The 17069-nt window shown below is 41.6% G+C and overlaps 1 long non-coding RNA gene across 2 annotated transcripts in view; it reads left to right on the plus strand.

Moving 5' to 3' along the window:
• LOC310912211 overlaps positions 1-15531 on the plus strand; it is a 67141-nt gene extending 51610 nt beyond the window's left edge. The window contains exons 3-4 of one of the 2 annotated variants that reach the window (XR_014590629.1): positions 914-1197; positions 14470-15531. This is a non-coding gene — a long non-coding RNA (uncharacterized lncRNA). The remainder of the gene's footprint in view (positions 1-913; positions 1198-14469) is intronic. The other variant, XR_014590630.1, reaches the window with a different exon arrangement.
• The last annotated feature ends 1538 nt before the right edge of the window (positions 15532-17069 follow it).

Raw genomic sequence — 17069 nt, forward strand, 5'->3', positions numbered from 1 at the left:
AAGGGACAAGGACCAAAATATAAACTGAGAAATATTTGCTTATTCTGTGCAAGAGAAACCTCACACTGGTACAGCACTTGTGTGGCTTTGATTCCAAAAATAGGGAAATAACCTTGGAGTAAACTTTCCATATTAAAGCAGCTTTTTTCAGTTGATAAATATTGGCAAAAAGTCTTATGAAAAATGCAGCTTTTAAATTAAATAATATATAGCAATGCATAATGTAGCCAACTTTAAAGTACATTGTAAAAACAGTTTGGGAAGACAGAGACTTCTCTTTCTATATATTATTTTTCTCCCTTTTTTTTTTTTTTTCCCTATGTAATTCTATGCTGCTCATAATTTTTTTCCTAAAAGGATTAGCTAAAGTGGAGTTTATGTTCCCTACTCAGTTCAGTAGTTTAAATTTATGGATTGCTGATGCTTACCTCTTTGGTAGATAGGTCTTTCCTCCTCAGTCCATTATTTTCACCCCCTTGGACCCTGCTCTGCCCAGGCAGCTGTACAGGAACTCTTAACCATCTCCAAATGGTGCTAAAGTTTGACCTGGATCCCTTCCAGTGAGGGGAAAAAATTAAATTCACCTAGTTCTGTTTACTGCAGCTGTATCCAAGGTCAAAATGCTCATGAGAAAGGATGTTTCAGTCACAGCCACAGTTTAAAAAAGATCAGAAATAAATAACACACTGCTGTGTTCAGTAACTGTTTAAACCCCCCTGGCTTACAGTGATGTGGAGGACTGGGAGTCTGGGGGGGCAGTGGCAGGTCTCCCCTTGGCTGCTTGATTTCACTCCTTCAAGTGTCACTGCTGACCTGTGGAAGGCTTTGATGAAATGAAATGTAAAAGTCCCTTTCTGCTTTGGGCTGTGGTAGTTCAGATTTTACATCACATTTTACCTTGTGTTATTGACAGCTCAGCACCTACACACCAGTGATTGCTGTAACACCAACAGACAGGGCCCAAGGAGTGGGGAACTCCTGAATCAGGGACACACCTCTGGGAGGGACAGGAGGGACAGGAGGGACAGGAGTTTGTACTGCTGAGCACTCCCATCTTGGCAGACCTGGGCCTGAAGGGCTTCCTGGCACCAGTCACTTGTGTTTGCTGCTCTGGGGACACCTCTGCAGGACAAATCTGCTGTCGAAAGTGAACACCCAGAAATGCTGCTGATGGTTTCACTGTGTGCCCCACCCAAGGTAAAGCAGCACATTTTAAAGCAGGATGCAAAATTCTGGAGCCCAACCCTGTGGCCTTAACTCCAGGGCATCACAGGCCATCAATTCTAATGTGACAAGGGGTTCTCTGTCAGAATGACAAGAAAAGGATGCAATAAACAGCAGCATCCTGTCCACTGCCAGGCCATTGGAGTGTTACCTTGACACAACACCTCTGGTCCAGGATGGAAATCACCATGTCACAAACTGGAGGTGTGACTGCAGTGCAGGGAGTTGAATCCTGAATAATTCTGTCTCTGCCCTGAGGTGAAGAGTCAGACTTCTAGCCTTACTTTAAGCTTTTCTTGAACTGCTTGGACTAAAGGCTTTCTGTTCTGCTCTTGGAAGCATTAAAGTCACACATGAAAGGGAAGCACAGATTAATTCCTCTTTTCTGCTCTTTAAAGGATTGTGAGAGCACAGGAGCATTAGTTTACAAAGCTTTGGGATCATGTTTCCTCTTGTCATGGCTGCTTTTTGATCATAAACTCCATCCTGGTATTCCACCAATGGCTTTGGACACAAATTGGGAATAGCTTTATTGGCAGTAAAACATGGGCTCGTGTAATCTCCACATATTAAAACTGGGAGGGAGGGCAGGAGCAAGGCAGGGAGAAGAGTTCTGTGGCTTTAAAACGGCAACAGTGATTTAACACCTTGTGGGATGGACAGGCCAACAAAAGAGCTCAGTGTCAGAGGTTTTTTGATCAGATTAAAAAGTTGCAGTAGGAATTTTGCAAATGTAGTTGAATAGTAGAAACTCCATGGAAGAAGAATTCACTTAGAAGGAGTATCTGTTAAATTACAACTAATTAATTAAATAGGTCTTCGACAGCAGATGTCACTGAAGCCTTAAGATTTAAGAGAGGATTTCATAAAGCAGAGGAACTGAAACAAATGAGCCTTGATGCCACTTTAACCTTGATCATACTTAGCATGTACATTGCTTTTATTACTCTGAGACTCTCATCTCCAGAAGATGCAACAAATTGGCTTTTTTTTTTTATTGCACTCATTACTGTTACATTTGACTCCAGCTTCACTAATTTACAACTGCATTTTAAGTTTTTCCCCTTAAAACTGCCTTTCATATTTATAACTCAATTTTATCAGCAAAAAATGCTGATGATGGGATGAAGATTATTCCTATTCCCCTGATTAGGCTCCTCCAGTTCCACACATCCCTCGGGGAGGAACGTGTTGGTGTTGCCTGTTTAATGTGGCCACTTGATCACGGGCAGGGTGTTTCTCTGTTCAGAGATCCCAGTGACAAACAGGGCTCAAAAAGAGAAACTCTGTGGCACCTGTGGGGTGTGTGGCCTGGCTGTGGATGTCCCTGTGCCCATACAGGTGTCCCTGTGCCCATGGGGATGTCCTCGTGCCCATACAGGCGTCCCTGTGCCCATGGAGATGTCCCTGTGCCCATACAGGTGTCCCTGTGCCCATGGAGATGTCCCCGTGCCCACGGGCTGTGTCAGGGCTGCAGTAGGTTTGCAGTATTTGTGTCCCAATGACCCCAGTCACTGCAGTGGGGTGGGCAGTGCTGTGTCCCAGTGACCCCAATCACTGCAGGGGGGTTTGCAGTATTTGTGTCCCAATGACCCCAATCACTGCAGTGAGGTTTGCAGTGCTGTGTCCTGGTGACCCCAATCACTGCCGGACTCAGACGGGACGGAGGGAGAGTGTCCTGGAGAAGGAGAATCCCAAATAAAGACAGCAGAGATTAGCCTCCACATTGTCAGAGTGATACTAAGCAGCTCAGTTGTCCCACTTTTTCAGGTCAACTTCATAATGCTGCTTAGGATGGAAGGAGGCTTGTCTGTGTGTGTACAGCCCAGGACAGTGAAGCTGTGTGTGAGCAGGGTCAGACTGAGTTTTCTGGACCAGGATTTTATCCTTTCCTTCCATCCAGCCTGTTTCACCACCCTGGGTTAACACAATGCAAATGTAATTCAACTTCCTAACAAGAGACTGACCCAGCCTATCTGGCTGCTTTAAAATAAAGTGAGTGGACAGTCACAATCAATTAGGGCCATGTGGATAAACCCAAAAAATCCCTGTGGATGCAGTTATAAAACACCTATATCTGATTATATATGTTAGACACTTGCATTTTTAAACACCCCTTGATCAGGGTGGGATCCAAGCTGAAACTTTCATGGAGGAAGCTTAGGAGAGTGAAGCTACGACTCTACATTTCACACCCTGTTGAGATGATTGGCATAAGAGAATTTAGATAAGGGTACAAACATCACATGCTTTCCTGTTAAAATGTATAATGTGAAAAAGGCAATTTTTTTCTTGTTTTCATCTGCTTCTATTAAGCCACTGAAAAGAAGTCAGCTTCCCATGGTATTCTGAATGAACCCAAAATATCTGAAAGCACCTTTATTCATACAGTAATTCATTCCTGCTGTGTAAAAATAATGTGCAGCAAGGTCAGAAAAACACCTCACATTAAAATCCTAACCTTAAAGTGCAGGAATTGTAATGAGATGGTCTGAATCCACAGGCAAATGTGCTGGATTTAGATGGGTGAAGAGGAAAGAAAAACATCCCAAGGGAGGTTTACACCTCCTGCTCTCCCATGTGAGTGAGCACAGTGGGATGTGGCACAGGAACTCCCACATTTTGGGCCGTGTTTGGCACCACGTGGCTGAGCAGAGCTGCCCTTCCCTGTTGTGGTGCATTTTGGGTTTTCTAAAATTCTTTGTTATTAAGGTACTGTAATAGTTTATCCCTACCATCCCCTTTTCCCAAATCCCTGTTGTTACCCTCACAACAGCCTCTCCCAGCCCAGTGTATCTTATCCATTGACACACCCCAGTGCTGGATTGCTCTGGCAGAAGCTGGTGACTCAGCCAGGCTCCAGGTTCCCCACTCCCCTTTCACCCCAAAAATGGCCATGTCAGTGCCCCCTGTACCTAAATCACTGCCCCTCATTTCCAATGGGAACACCCCTGTACTTAAGGGCAGGTAGAGCTAGAGAGCTAGAACAGCTCCCTCACACCTGGGCTTTGGCCTGAATAAATCTTCCTAATATCACCAAGTGTGAGTCTGCTCCTTCTTCCAGCCTGGAACATGTCTCTGTCTGATATCTGGACCCACAGAATAACTTGTTTATATGGTATCTGAAGAGCAGGCTGGCTGGAGACCAGCTCAGAAGAGCCATCCTTCCCTCTCCCTGTTCTCCTCACCTCACAGCAGGGCTGGCTCTGTCTCTCTGGATAATCCCACTCTGCTCTCTTGCCCAGTGCAGCACGGGGAGAGCTGAGCTCTGCTCCACTCACACGGATGAATAATGAACACTGTGCTGGAGATGTTCAGGCTCAGCTCCTGCACACCTTGTAAATCATTGAAAGCGTTAGCAACGCTCCTGCTTTATGATAAAAATTCACAGAAGGGTACTCTTGATGATTCACCTCAGAAATTTCTGAGCTGTTCTGCATTGTGGAGGAAAATCTCTCTGCACTGAGTTGACAAAGATTTCCTGGCACACACACAGGCTCTGTTTCAAACCTCTGGTTTTGTCTAAGTGATTACAAATAATGAAATCTGTAGATATTTTGCCTGTTGCTTTTGAGCAGCCACAGGTTGAGAAGACTTCCAATTCTTAGCTGTGCTTGCCAGGGATCACTGGGAATACACCTAGACAGACTCCATATAAACAAACAAGCAAAAAAAATTTATTTTGATTTATACTGTAATGTTGTCACGGGTCCTATAAGACATTATTGAAGAGTCTCATCATCTCCATTTTAGCTGTTTGCTTAATTGTTCAGGTCCAGCTTGCTCCAAAGGAAAGAGTACTCAGGCATAGAAATAAAGGGGATGGCATAGAGACAAGCTATTTAAACATGTCTGTGGAGTAAAACATAATTTCTGCAAAGAAATCAGAGTCAAAGAAGAGGCAGTAGGTCACAGTGACAGAGGAATTACTGAGGGGAATAAAGACACATCACAGGCTATACCGTAGTCATTGTATAGGACAGCAATAAAAAAATCACAACTCTGTTAGCAGCACATGAGGATAAGTAAGCAAAGACTGGAGCACAATGAATGCACCCAAAGGAAGGGATGTGCACTCAGGCTTGGGGTTTCTGAATAATGAATGCTGAGCCATTTAACTCGAGAATTTCTCCAAATCATTTTTTTTCTTTATGCAGAGTTTGTTAACTGGTGATAACACTGGCAGACACTGAGGAAGGAGCATCAGAAAACATTCTTTTCTCTTGCTGCTGTTATTCTGCATCTGTTTCAATCAAAAGGCATTTTCAAAAAACCGTTGATGTTTTCTTCAAATAAATAAACAATAGCCAAAGCAGAGTATTAAACGAAGCACATATTTTAAAGTAAGTATTGATTACCGAGAATGTGCATTTCAGAGCTGATCTGAGGGCTGTTATGTCCAGCTGTGGCAGCTGTGCTATAAAGAGAGATTGTACCAAGCTGGCAGTTGCCAGGCAGAGCAGCCGAGGTGGCCAGGACAGCAACAGGGGCTTCTATGTTTGTCTGGAGACTTGCCTCAGTTCCCAGCACTGCACAACACTTCTCCAAGGCAAAGACGCCTTGCCTGTCCTAAATTTAATCTACTGGAAGAAATCTTTTAGATTATAGCTGTGTCCTTCACTGACCCTCAGCTCTTACCAGTAGGTCGTGGTGCCAATATCTTAATTTTTCATTTTCTGCTGCTTGCTTTAACAATGTGTTCTTTGGCAGGCAGCCATGTCTACAGCACTCTGCTATTAAAATGTCTGCTCTCTGCTGCAGCTGTCCATTTACTTTATGAACTGCTCAGCCAGGCGAATGTAATTTAAAAGAATAGGGATAAGTCACAGCTGAGGGCACAGAGTACCAGCTGATGTGCTGTATGCAGGTCTGTCCTTCAGAGCTTTCTGAACCTAACTTGTCATACTACATGTTTATTTTTTAATTAGTGCAAAATGTGAAAGGAATGACTTGGCATGCTGCACAGAGTGGGTGAATAAACCAATCCTGCCCTTGTGGAAATGCTCTTGGTACCAGGAGCACACAGGAGTTGTCAGGGTGAACACAGAGCATAATACTTTTCCTACTTAAATGTTACTACAGGTCTGGAGGGCAGACTAATTGGACTTTGTAGTGGCATTAGCTTTAGCATTTAAATAAAGATGGGCAGTCCATAGGAGACAATCTCACAGGAGAACCAGCCTGTAAGCTGGATTTGTACATGACAGACATTTCACAGAATGTCCTATTTGCCTGTAACAATGGTCTGTGAGAGAGGCTGGACAGGGTGCCTGCTGAAGGCCAGGAAACAAAACCAGCTACTGGTACAACCCGAGCACTGGGTTGACATCATGTCTGGTAAACAAGGGAGGAAAGGAACCAGAAATTAATGCATGGTAATTGCTGTGCTGGCAATTAGAACTAACTGGCAGGCAGGGCAAAGGGGGGTGACTCTGCTCCTGACGTTTTCTGAAGTGATTGAACAGTGTGGGAAGTGGCTGCTTGGAAAGGCTGAGAGGGTGGAAGGAATTTTGCTGTCATCTCTGCCATCTTTAGTATCCCTGGGATTTGGAGAAGCACACCTGCTTCCCCCACACCCTCCTCCAAACTGCACTGTTATTGGCCCAGGGATGTGCATTGATTAGATAAGGCAGAGATAAGGAATGTTGACACTGTGGTCTCATCTCCACCAGCAAACCAAATCTGGGACCACCTCTTCTTTGCTCTCTGCCTTCTTTTCCATCTCCCAGCTCTTTATTTTAAAAACTAGGCATTAGCAAGCCATGAGAGACTCTGTCTCAGTATTTCCATGAGCTGCTGGCCTGAGAAGCATCTGAGAGCAATGCCTGAGATGGCATTTGCCAAGTCCCCTGGCAGGCAGTGGGACTGAGTGCTTGAGTTCATTCCTCTAAGAACAAGCTGCCAAGGCCATCATATAGAGACATACATCTGATGTATATTCTTACAGATATAAATAGATGTACAAAATGGAGGCAGGAAAATGAATGATAAAAATAAGCACAAAATATGTATCTAGTTTTTGTTCTTAAGTACAAACAAGGAAGAACCAGATGTGGCATAGTGAGGATTTTTGCCCCTTCAGTAAGAAAAAAACAACAAACAAAAACAACTTTGTAGACAGGTCTCCAGTATATTCCTTCCTTCTTATCCTTCCCCCCAGTTTATCTATAAGCTGAACAATCAGAATTTACTATGCTATTTAAAATACAGTCTCCTGCTGTTGTCTGCATTTTGATACAGACATGTATTCTCACTTGTATATATTATTTTACAGAACTCAGTTTTGCAGAGCAAATATCAACCCCATTCTCACCACTCTGGTTTTACTCTTTCTGTTTACTATCCTCATGGATGAACTTTCAGCACCAGCCTCATTCCCTCTTGGCAGTGACCAAAGACCATCTAATACAGAGCTCTAAACATATTATTAGCCTTTAACTGGTAAATTTCATATGAAATTACATGCTCTACAAAGACAGAGGTAATGGATAATAAGATCTTTATCTCAAAGGAGCTGTAAAAGGGAACATAGTGAGATTTAATTCGCTGTCACCAACTGGGTCACATCTCAGTGCAGGCAGTGTATTACTCCTGACAGACAATATGGTCTGATGGCTATTAAAAGAGCAACAGAGTGAGTTCTAGTCCTAGGCTAGTCCTCAGAGATCAAAGTGCCACTGAAGGATGGTTTTCTCAGTGGTTATCAGCATTTCAGTCTTCGTTCTCTAAGGTTGAATGTCGTGTATTTTGGCAAAAGGGCCACAGACTAATTAGACACGGATCCCAGAGAGTCTTTTCCTCTGATTTCCTGCCTTTGAAGAGAGGTATGTTGGCACTGGAACTTATGTTCCCTAAAGCTGTTTCATGTAGAAATAGAGGATTATGGTTTTCCAGTTCCTTAAGCTGGTACATTTATCATCATAGCTTTCTAAATTTGCAAGAAGCTCAAATCATCCTCTGTTGAATTATTAATCATGGAAATATCTGAAAAGATCCATCAACATATCTGTGGGTTGCTTTTCTTCCAAATTAACTTTTACTGAAAGAGCTGACATTTGTCATCAGCTGTGGACCCCTGTAGTAAGTCTTGGTGATAGTAAGATGGAATAAACATAATTTTGGGCAGCATCTTGGGGAAGAAAGCAGACAGCTCAGTGATTTTCATGATCCCTAACAGTAGTGAAAGATTAGGTGTATATTTATATTTTTTTAAATAAAGATCTGTTGAGTTGCAGGAAAAATGGGTGTGTCTTCCAATATACCCCTAATTAAAATCCTAATGTTTAACATTTATTTATGAGGGCGTGTTATTTTAAGCAATAATTCTGTATGTTCATCATGCCTAAGTCAAAAGCTTATGAGGAAATGCTTGCATATCCATCATGCACCTACAGGAAATACGTGTTTGGAATAAACTAATTTTAAAAATATTTGAAATACAATACTATCCAAGCTGATATTGGATGTACCTGGAGGAGCAGGACAGAACTAGAAGTGTCAGAGAAGTGCAGATTCTTGCTTAAGCTTTTTTAAAAGCCAATAACCTTGGTTAGTGACACACCAACATTGCCAGGTAAGCATTTCTGCATTTAGAACTCCAGTGGCCTTCCAGGACTCATGGAATGGCCTCTATTCATTCAGTGACAAAGGGGGAGCCACACAAACACTGATTTAGAAAGCAGATCCAAGGATGATCATGTTTCTATCCTATGCTTACATTTTAATTCACTCACTGAATGTGCAAAATGTTTATTTAGCTAAGCACTTGAAATTGGCCTCAGGTGTAAAACTTTACAGACTGTACTTGTGTCTCCCCAGTGATACTCTGGTGTGTCTCTCTCATTAGGGGATGCCCCCCCAGCAGCATCAGGAGTTAAAAGCAAATGGAGCAAGTGCAAAGCAGGGGTTTCCACCACTCCAGGGGAAGAGGCAACAGGACTATTTTTTTCACTTCCCTCTTCAGTATTTCATGAGACCTGATCTTCTCTTATTAACAAGGTCATCTTCCCCTGATTTGAAAAGCTGTTTTGTGACTCATTTTGTAATTTTCTGATTCCTTATCTTCCTAATCTCTTACTTCCCTCTGCCTTCTCCCATCTCTGGACCACCCTGGGCCATCTGCATCTAGAGAAACTTCACTTCTGCAGCTGCTTTGATGCTTTCCAAAGCAAAATTCTGTCACTGGGACTATGGAGAAGAAACACATCTCCAGGGAGAACTAAGGCTCATTTTTCTTAGCTAGAGCCTGCAATGCTGCTGGTGATTTAGGTGCAACAGCAGCACAAGTTACTGTTTCCTTCATATTGGAATAAGTCACTTTAAACGCACACTGTCACACTGTCTCTGCCAGGATGAAGGCTGCAGTTACTTATTTAAGAGATTACACCTGTAAAGAATTCTTTCCTGAGGAAAATTACCATAAACCCTTTTCCCCTCCCATCTAATTTCTCTCTTGTGACATATTTTGGAATCAGTAGGAGGACTTTAGTTGCTGAATTTTCCCATCAACGAGGATTGCCATTTTGGCAGATTTTCACAGGATTAATAAGGTATCTCTTTTGCAATGGAAATGGCTCCAACCCCCTTTTCCCTCTGGACACCACAGTGCATCTTGAACTAATTATGGTTAGACATTCTGGCTCCAAAAAAGAGAGTTTTTTCCCTAAACTGCTTTCTGAATAGCACAAGAAGATTATGTTCCATGCAAAGGTGTGTAACACTGAGTGTCACACACAGAGCAGCAAAATTCTGAGTCTTAGCAGGAATTAAATACTCCAGATATCCAGTGATGTGTGTCACTGCATGCACTGGGAAAACCTTAATTCAGGTATTTCCATTCTCTCTGGGATAAGTGAATCATCATAAGAAGAACATTCCCCTTTCACTAAGATCCTCTTTTCCCCATAGATGCTGTATTCAAACCCAGCAGCTGTCATTATATTACTGATTTCATTCTCTAAAATATTTGTCCTTGCTTTTCCCTGCAACTTAGAGTCAGGCTGCCAGAGTACCATCCTGGTCTTGAAAAAGGATGGAGATGGATTATAAAAATGTGGCATTAAAAAAACCCCAGCAGATATATAAAACATGTTTGCAATCAAATAAACAGCTTAGAATGATATTAAATGGAAGGAAGCCAGGCATTCCCTAGAAGTTTATCCACTTATCTGGGCTTTCTGTGTAGGTTTTTAATTTTCTACGTGCTTATCTACTAATACTCTCAATATGTCCATCATTGCTGTGTGAGTTAGTTCTGTACTTCAACTGCCCTCTCAGTGAGGAGATAACCCCCAGCTCCTCTGAACTGGCCTCTCCTTCTGGGAACAGCCCTGGGACTTCTGGAACCTTGGATTTAACCATCAGCATTTAGGCAAATATCCACAAATACTACTTCTATTTACTCACAGCTGCTCCTGTTAAAGTTTTTTTACACACAGTGTATCTGGTTTGCTTTTCTTTTCCTGCACCAGTTGGGTATGGGAGAGTTCCATATGGGGTCTGCATGGGTCAGTCCTAAATGGATGGATGTGACAGGGAGGAAAGGTGGATTCTGGTTCTGTCTTTGCCAGCTTGATCCTGGCACCTTTCTACACCTCACTTTATTTACAGTTAACTAGAAGCAGCCCTAACTCTGTCAAAGCAAGTTCTGAGGGCACATTCAAGTGTACACCAGAAACTCCTTGATTTCAGGAGATCTTGAGTGCAAAATATTACTCACAACTGTCTTGATAGTGAGCCTGAATGAGGAGCAGCTCTTCTCATGATTTTGCATGTAACTTTTTGCCTGCCAGCATTTTGTTTCCCAGTGTAGACTGAAAACATACTTTTAGCCATTAAAATACCAGAGTCATGCTGCTAAGAATTTGTTCTTGAGCCTTGTGACAACCATGGAAAACATTATTATTAATTGAATGCATTTATAAAATACTTCAGTCTCTTTCCAACCTGCCACTATCTACAGTTAGAAATTATCAACTCAGAGAAAAACACCTTCCACACCTCCTGATTTAAAAGCACAGCAGAACCTTGTAATGTGCCTTCTTAGAGCAGTGATTGATTCTCTGGTGCCATTATTTCAGGAAGCTGGCAGGATCTCTTGGAATAAATGCCTTCAGAAGTCCATGTGTCAGAGGGAGGCCAAATAATAAAATTTCTGTTTTGTCTTTGTGAGAATCCACTTTTCTTGACAGGAAAGCAAACTCATATCACTCGCTGCAACTGAATTATGTCAGGTCTGGAAAGATTCAGTGTTAAGGAAGGACCCTGGAGACAGACTGAGGGCTAATCCTCTGGCCCATTGATGCCTTAAGTTTTAAATTTTATGTTTTTTAGATTCTGTGCTGCCCAGGGGTGCAGTTCTGAGCCTCACAGTAAGTGCTAGCTCTCTTCACAGAGCAGGGAGACAAAACAAATCCTCCTCCTTTTGAAGACCAAGGACAATGAGCACAAGTTTTCAGGACCAAAAACACAAACAAGGGTGGATTGAAGAGAGAAAACAAGAAGGATGAGACCTCACAACCAGAAGCCGCAATTTGACAATTAAACCAAATGGACCAAAACTTATAAAACTGTGAGATCTTGTGATACCTAAAATAATTTTTATATTTTTATATCTCTATATATGTACACACCCAGATGTATGTATATACATACATACATACACACATACTGTAAATGAAGGTTTATGTAAAATTTACACTTCACAGAAATATATTTTTATTTGTATACATGTCCATATATAAACACTGTTATCCTCAGTAATGAGGGTTAATAAAATAGGAGGGATGGAATAAACATCAAAGAAGAAGAAAATTTTTATAAAACATTTTGTGAGATATTATCTTATGATTTTTCAAGCTACTCTGATTTTGGGCATATAGTTCTCAATGTTCCTGCAGAGCTCTGAAACACCATTATTCAGTTAATTACTGCGTGGTCACACATGACTTGGGCTAAGGTCAGCTCACTTCCCAGTGCACATGGGGCTGCCACGTGCCCAGAGGAAAAGCAATTGCATCTTTTAATCTGATCTTTGCTTTTCGTTGCCATTTAATATTGCAAATGTAATGGAATTTTAGCTTTCATTTTTTTATCTTCTGATGCTTTGACATGTTCAGACAAGAAAGATTAGGATCAAATATATACATGGAATAAAACTATATTTAAAGTCCTGACCTGTATTTTGAAACCTCTGTGTGCTGCTGGAGTGGTCTGCTGGTATTTTTCCTTAAGTTAATTGAAACTAATTAGATGCATACAAAAAAGAGGATTGAAGAAGTATTCATGGAAACAACATCACTGAGAGTCAATCCTTTTCTGCAGTCTGATTCAGCTATGAATCAAGACTTGAAAAACACATGAATCCTCTTGAAACATCTCCATGTTTGATGTGAGCAAACAGGCAGGAGGTGTTCCCTGTGCCAGCTTCCCGTGAGCTGGAATCCTGACTGCCCAAACCCAGCTGCTGAGCCCAGGACTGGCCCGTGGGGCACAGGCAGCAGGGGCTCCCCAGTGTGCTGAGACAGGAGCAGGCTCAGGGAGGGGAACGTGGTCTGCAGCCATCAGGCCAGACTGAGCTCTGACTTGGCTCTGCACGAGGATTTGCAGCCTCATCATTCCAGGCTGCTGTGTCCCAGAGTCCCAGCAACAGTGCAGGATCTGTTTTCTTTCCTGTGATCTCTCTTATCTGCAATGAGAAGTAGATAATTACATTGATCAGAGGACATATTTTAGTCATTAGTGCCGCCTTATAATATGCAAAAGCTACTCATGTAATGGTTTTCTCATAGAATTTCCTAATCAGTGAGTGGGAATTTTCCCTGAGAAAGGAAGGTGGGATTAATCCATAAATCAGTCTGGTTTAGGATTCTTAAACTGAAAGAGGGCAGGCTTAGATTAGACATGAGGAAGAAGTTCTTTACTGTGAGAGTGGTAAGGCACTGGACAGGCTGCCCAGAGGATGCTCCATCCTGGGAGTGCTCTTGGCCAGGCTGGATGGTGTTTGGAGCAACCTGGTCCAGTGGAAAGTGTTCCTGCCCATGGCAGGGGGGCTGGAATGAGATGATCTCACCCATTACAGAATATCTGCCAGTGGTAAATAAAGTGTCTAAAGAAACAAATTTATAGCTCATAAAGGTAATCCTGGGCACTCCTTAAGGCTCTGCAGCAAAATAGCAAATGTTACAGTGAAACAGATGAGGGGATAATGCAGGTATCTTATTTAAAAAATATTTGAGAGAACATCATATAATCAAGCTATTGTTAGGGCTGGTGAGATGACTGGGAGTCCTAGAAGAGAGGGTGAAACTGAGTTTGCCCTCTGTATATCACATTTAACTGTGTGCTAACAGCACACAGGGACCTTTGGTCACCGCACCACACCTTTGTTTTGTCCTTTCTGAATATTTTTTAACAAGGCCCCAAAGGATCATGTTTAGTTCACTTCCAGCTGTGAGTCATCCCTGTGGATGCACGTTAGCAGGAATGCTGTTCTTTGAGCAGTCAAATGAAAACACACAAATATGATGTTCTTGCTCTGTTCTTCTCCTGGAGGCTTTCTTTCCTCTTACATTTCTTAATATGTACAGCTCTCTTGGTCCATTATCCACTGTTGTGTGCTGATTATAAGTAGATTACTGGTGTTGCAAATCTCAGGATTAAAAACTGTAATGATATCGTAAAATGGAGGATACTGCCTATGCAAACATAAAAGCCATCATTTCATCTTCATTAAACATTTTTAGGATTGTAGAATTTAAAATGTTATTAAACAACAAAATTAGCAAACCCACAAATTATCCACATCAATCAGTTGAGGATTAGCATTAATTTAAAGCAGGCTTCTTTGTAACAGTGTTTACATAAAGATAAGCCATACAACTGCAAAGAAATTCTCATCTTTATTACTGATTTCTGAGGAGATTTCATTGAATTCCTGTTAACTTTTCTCATTCTGTTAAATTTGAAGGCCATTATTAGAAACATGACTGTTGTCTCTTCTGTTGTGTAACTGAATGACTCCACAGATAAAGAAAGAATCCCAAACACACGAGATAAAGTCCCTTAACAATGTCACTAGTAAAAGGCTATTTTTTGAGTTCTGGGATTATCAGTCAACCTTTTAGTTATAAAAAGCAACAAAAACATTAATCTGCCCTGATTTAGAAAAAAAATTAATTACACAAAAGGGAATAATTTCCATGGCTGCACATCAAGCTGAAATAAGGAGTTGTATTTATGTTCCAGAATCCTCCAAAATCCCACTGAATAATGGAAACATGAGGCATTTGGACTCCTTGGCCTTTCAGCCTACAGGAATACAAATTAAATCGCAATGAAAAATAAGGAAGAAACTGTATCAGACTTAAATGAAATGTGTTTTAACAATCAGACACTGAGCAGCAGTATCTTCTGTAGGAAGAAATGAAAGGCAGCACACTTGGATTCTGGAGATGTGCCACACCATTTTAATGACTGCCTAGAAATGCTTCCCTGTGTTTGTAAAAGTGGACGTGTGGATGGTTGGAACGTGGCTGCCGAAGACAGAAACAGAAAACAAAGACTGTGTTTTAGAAGCAGCTTTAACTAGGCTTCTTAAATTGTTTAACTAGTCTGTTTAAATAATTTAGACATAAGTAGGTCTGAATTATTTAGACTAATGTAGTGTTTTGAAACGTCATGCACGGTCAGCCTTTAGAAGAAAGAGCACAGCAGCAGCAAGGTGTAAAGATTCCTGAGGTGGGTTTCAGTGGCACATTCTACTGAACTGGTCCAGGCTACTTCTACTGAAAATTACGAGCAGCTTAATCCCGTGTAAATTCACTGTTTTTCCCAGCATGAACAGACAGTGTTATGCATCCTGAGCAGGGCTGGCCACAGAATAATACATCACAGAGTTTTAAAAGCACACCCTGGACTGATATTTGAGTATTCTTTCAGCAATGTTCAGAAGAAGAGTTTGACCAAAAAGAACTTTTCTGAAAGAAGGGTATGAAAGCTCACCAAGCCCTTAAATACAGCAATACTGTCTTTGCAAGGCAGATATCTGAGACAATTATTTAAATAACAAAGCAGCTGAAACTGCAATGAACAGGTCTTCATTTAAATATGAAGGCCTAAAGAGAGATCAAATCTTCAATTACTTAATTTGGATTCTTTTCCAAAGCTAAGAAAAACAAAGGACTTAGTCTTAAATGCAACAACGTAAGGGTGCATATTTCAGCAGAATGAGTTCGAGCTCACCTCTGTTTTCCCTTAAATAAAAAGGGAAGAAGATGCATTGATGGGGATCCACAATAAAGACCTCAGCTTGCATCAAAAGGAATTCTTTTATTCTTACACAATTATTGCAGAATGGTACAAAGTGTCATTACTTGTGGGCAGGAAGCAGACTGTCCTTGCTTTGAGGATAATTTAACTCAAGCCGACTCACTCAGCTTCATTGTAATGCAGAGAATTAGGAGTATCTAGTTCAGATTTTCTAGAGTGCAGGGCTCTGCTACATGGTCAAATTTGAGAAATGCTTCTTTCCTTTTCCACCAGAGTGGAGTCCCTGGCCTGTGAACTCTTGGGGCTGGGAGAGTATCTGTGTGACTGTCACTAACTGCACATCCAGCTCTTCTCGGGGAGGTTGGTGTCACTCACTGCTGTGTCTCTGGTTTTGGAGGCAGCACTCTGCCAGGTCAGTGAGCAAAGGGGATAATAACAAGCTTTTAGTCTGTCCCCCAGTGTAATCTAATGTCCATTTAAATCAATGTAATAGAAAATCAATTCAAGGTGAAGACCTCAAGCTGAAAACATCTGATAATAAACTGGCAGGAAAAGCTACTGCAGTTGATCATAGCTGGACCTCAGTCTGCAGTCTGTCTGTAGGAGGGTTAAGACCATTTCTGGAGGCAAGCAGTGAGAAGCTGGAGTTTTGTATGTAGCACTTCCTTTTTCAAAAACTCTGAATTCTGCTTCAAGACTGGATCTTAATCTTTAGCCTACATAAGCATATGAAAATCTGTTAAATGCCTAAACAGACAGTGGAGGTTCTCAAATCTGTCCCAAAATACCTCTAGGTTGCTCTCTTCTTTTACATATAAGGTTTTCTTTCAGAGCTCTGTTCCATAATTATTTCCAGATTATAAAAGCATGAGCTGGAGTTAAAAAATGTGGTTATACCACCACTTCCAGGTCAGCACAACCAGCGTACGTGCCTCCTTTGTGCTGGTTCCAAGGGTTCCTGGTTCTCAGATCTCTGTTCCTTGATCTCACTCACTGTAGCTCAGGGATGCACCAGGGGAGCTCCACAATCCCTTTGTGAGAGAGGACTACAAGTATTGGCATGGAGGAAACACCCGCCAGTGCCTGCAGAAAGGCAGGGGGAAATGAAATGGAACTCTCCCAGCCAGTCTCTAATAGAATTGCTTTAATTTTGGGGAAGGAAATGCAGAAGAAAGTTATCAGGAAGAAATTTCAGTATGAACAGGGAAGTTGTTTTGATGAACAAAATAGCAGAAAATCAAATCTATGGTAATGCAGTTGATGCTCAGAAGCTGAGAATGACTGGCAGGAAAGGATGATTGTGCAGTTAAAGCACCAAGGCCTGACTGAGGAAATCTGAGCTCATTTCCTGGCTTTGCTCCCTCTTCAGCTTGAGCAAGAGATTTAATCTCTCTGCTTGCCTTTTTCTTTTTTTCTCCTTCCTGTACCACAGGACAGCCATTATACGTCAGATTGTTCTAAGAATAAATGCATTAACGTGGCCGGTACATTTAAGTTTAAGCAAAAAAAAAAAACAACCCCAAAAATAACAACAACAACCCAACCAAAAAAAAAACCAACCCAACATACAAAATCTT

Source organism: Zosterops lateralis (assembly GCF_965231275.1).
Source record: "Zosterops lateralis genome assembly, chromosome: 8".
NCBI lineage: Eukaryota > Metazoa > Chordata > Aves > Passeriformes > Zosteropidae > Zosterops > Zosterops lateralis.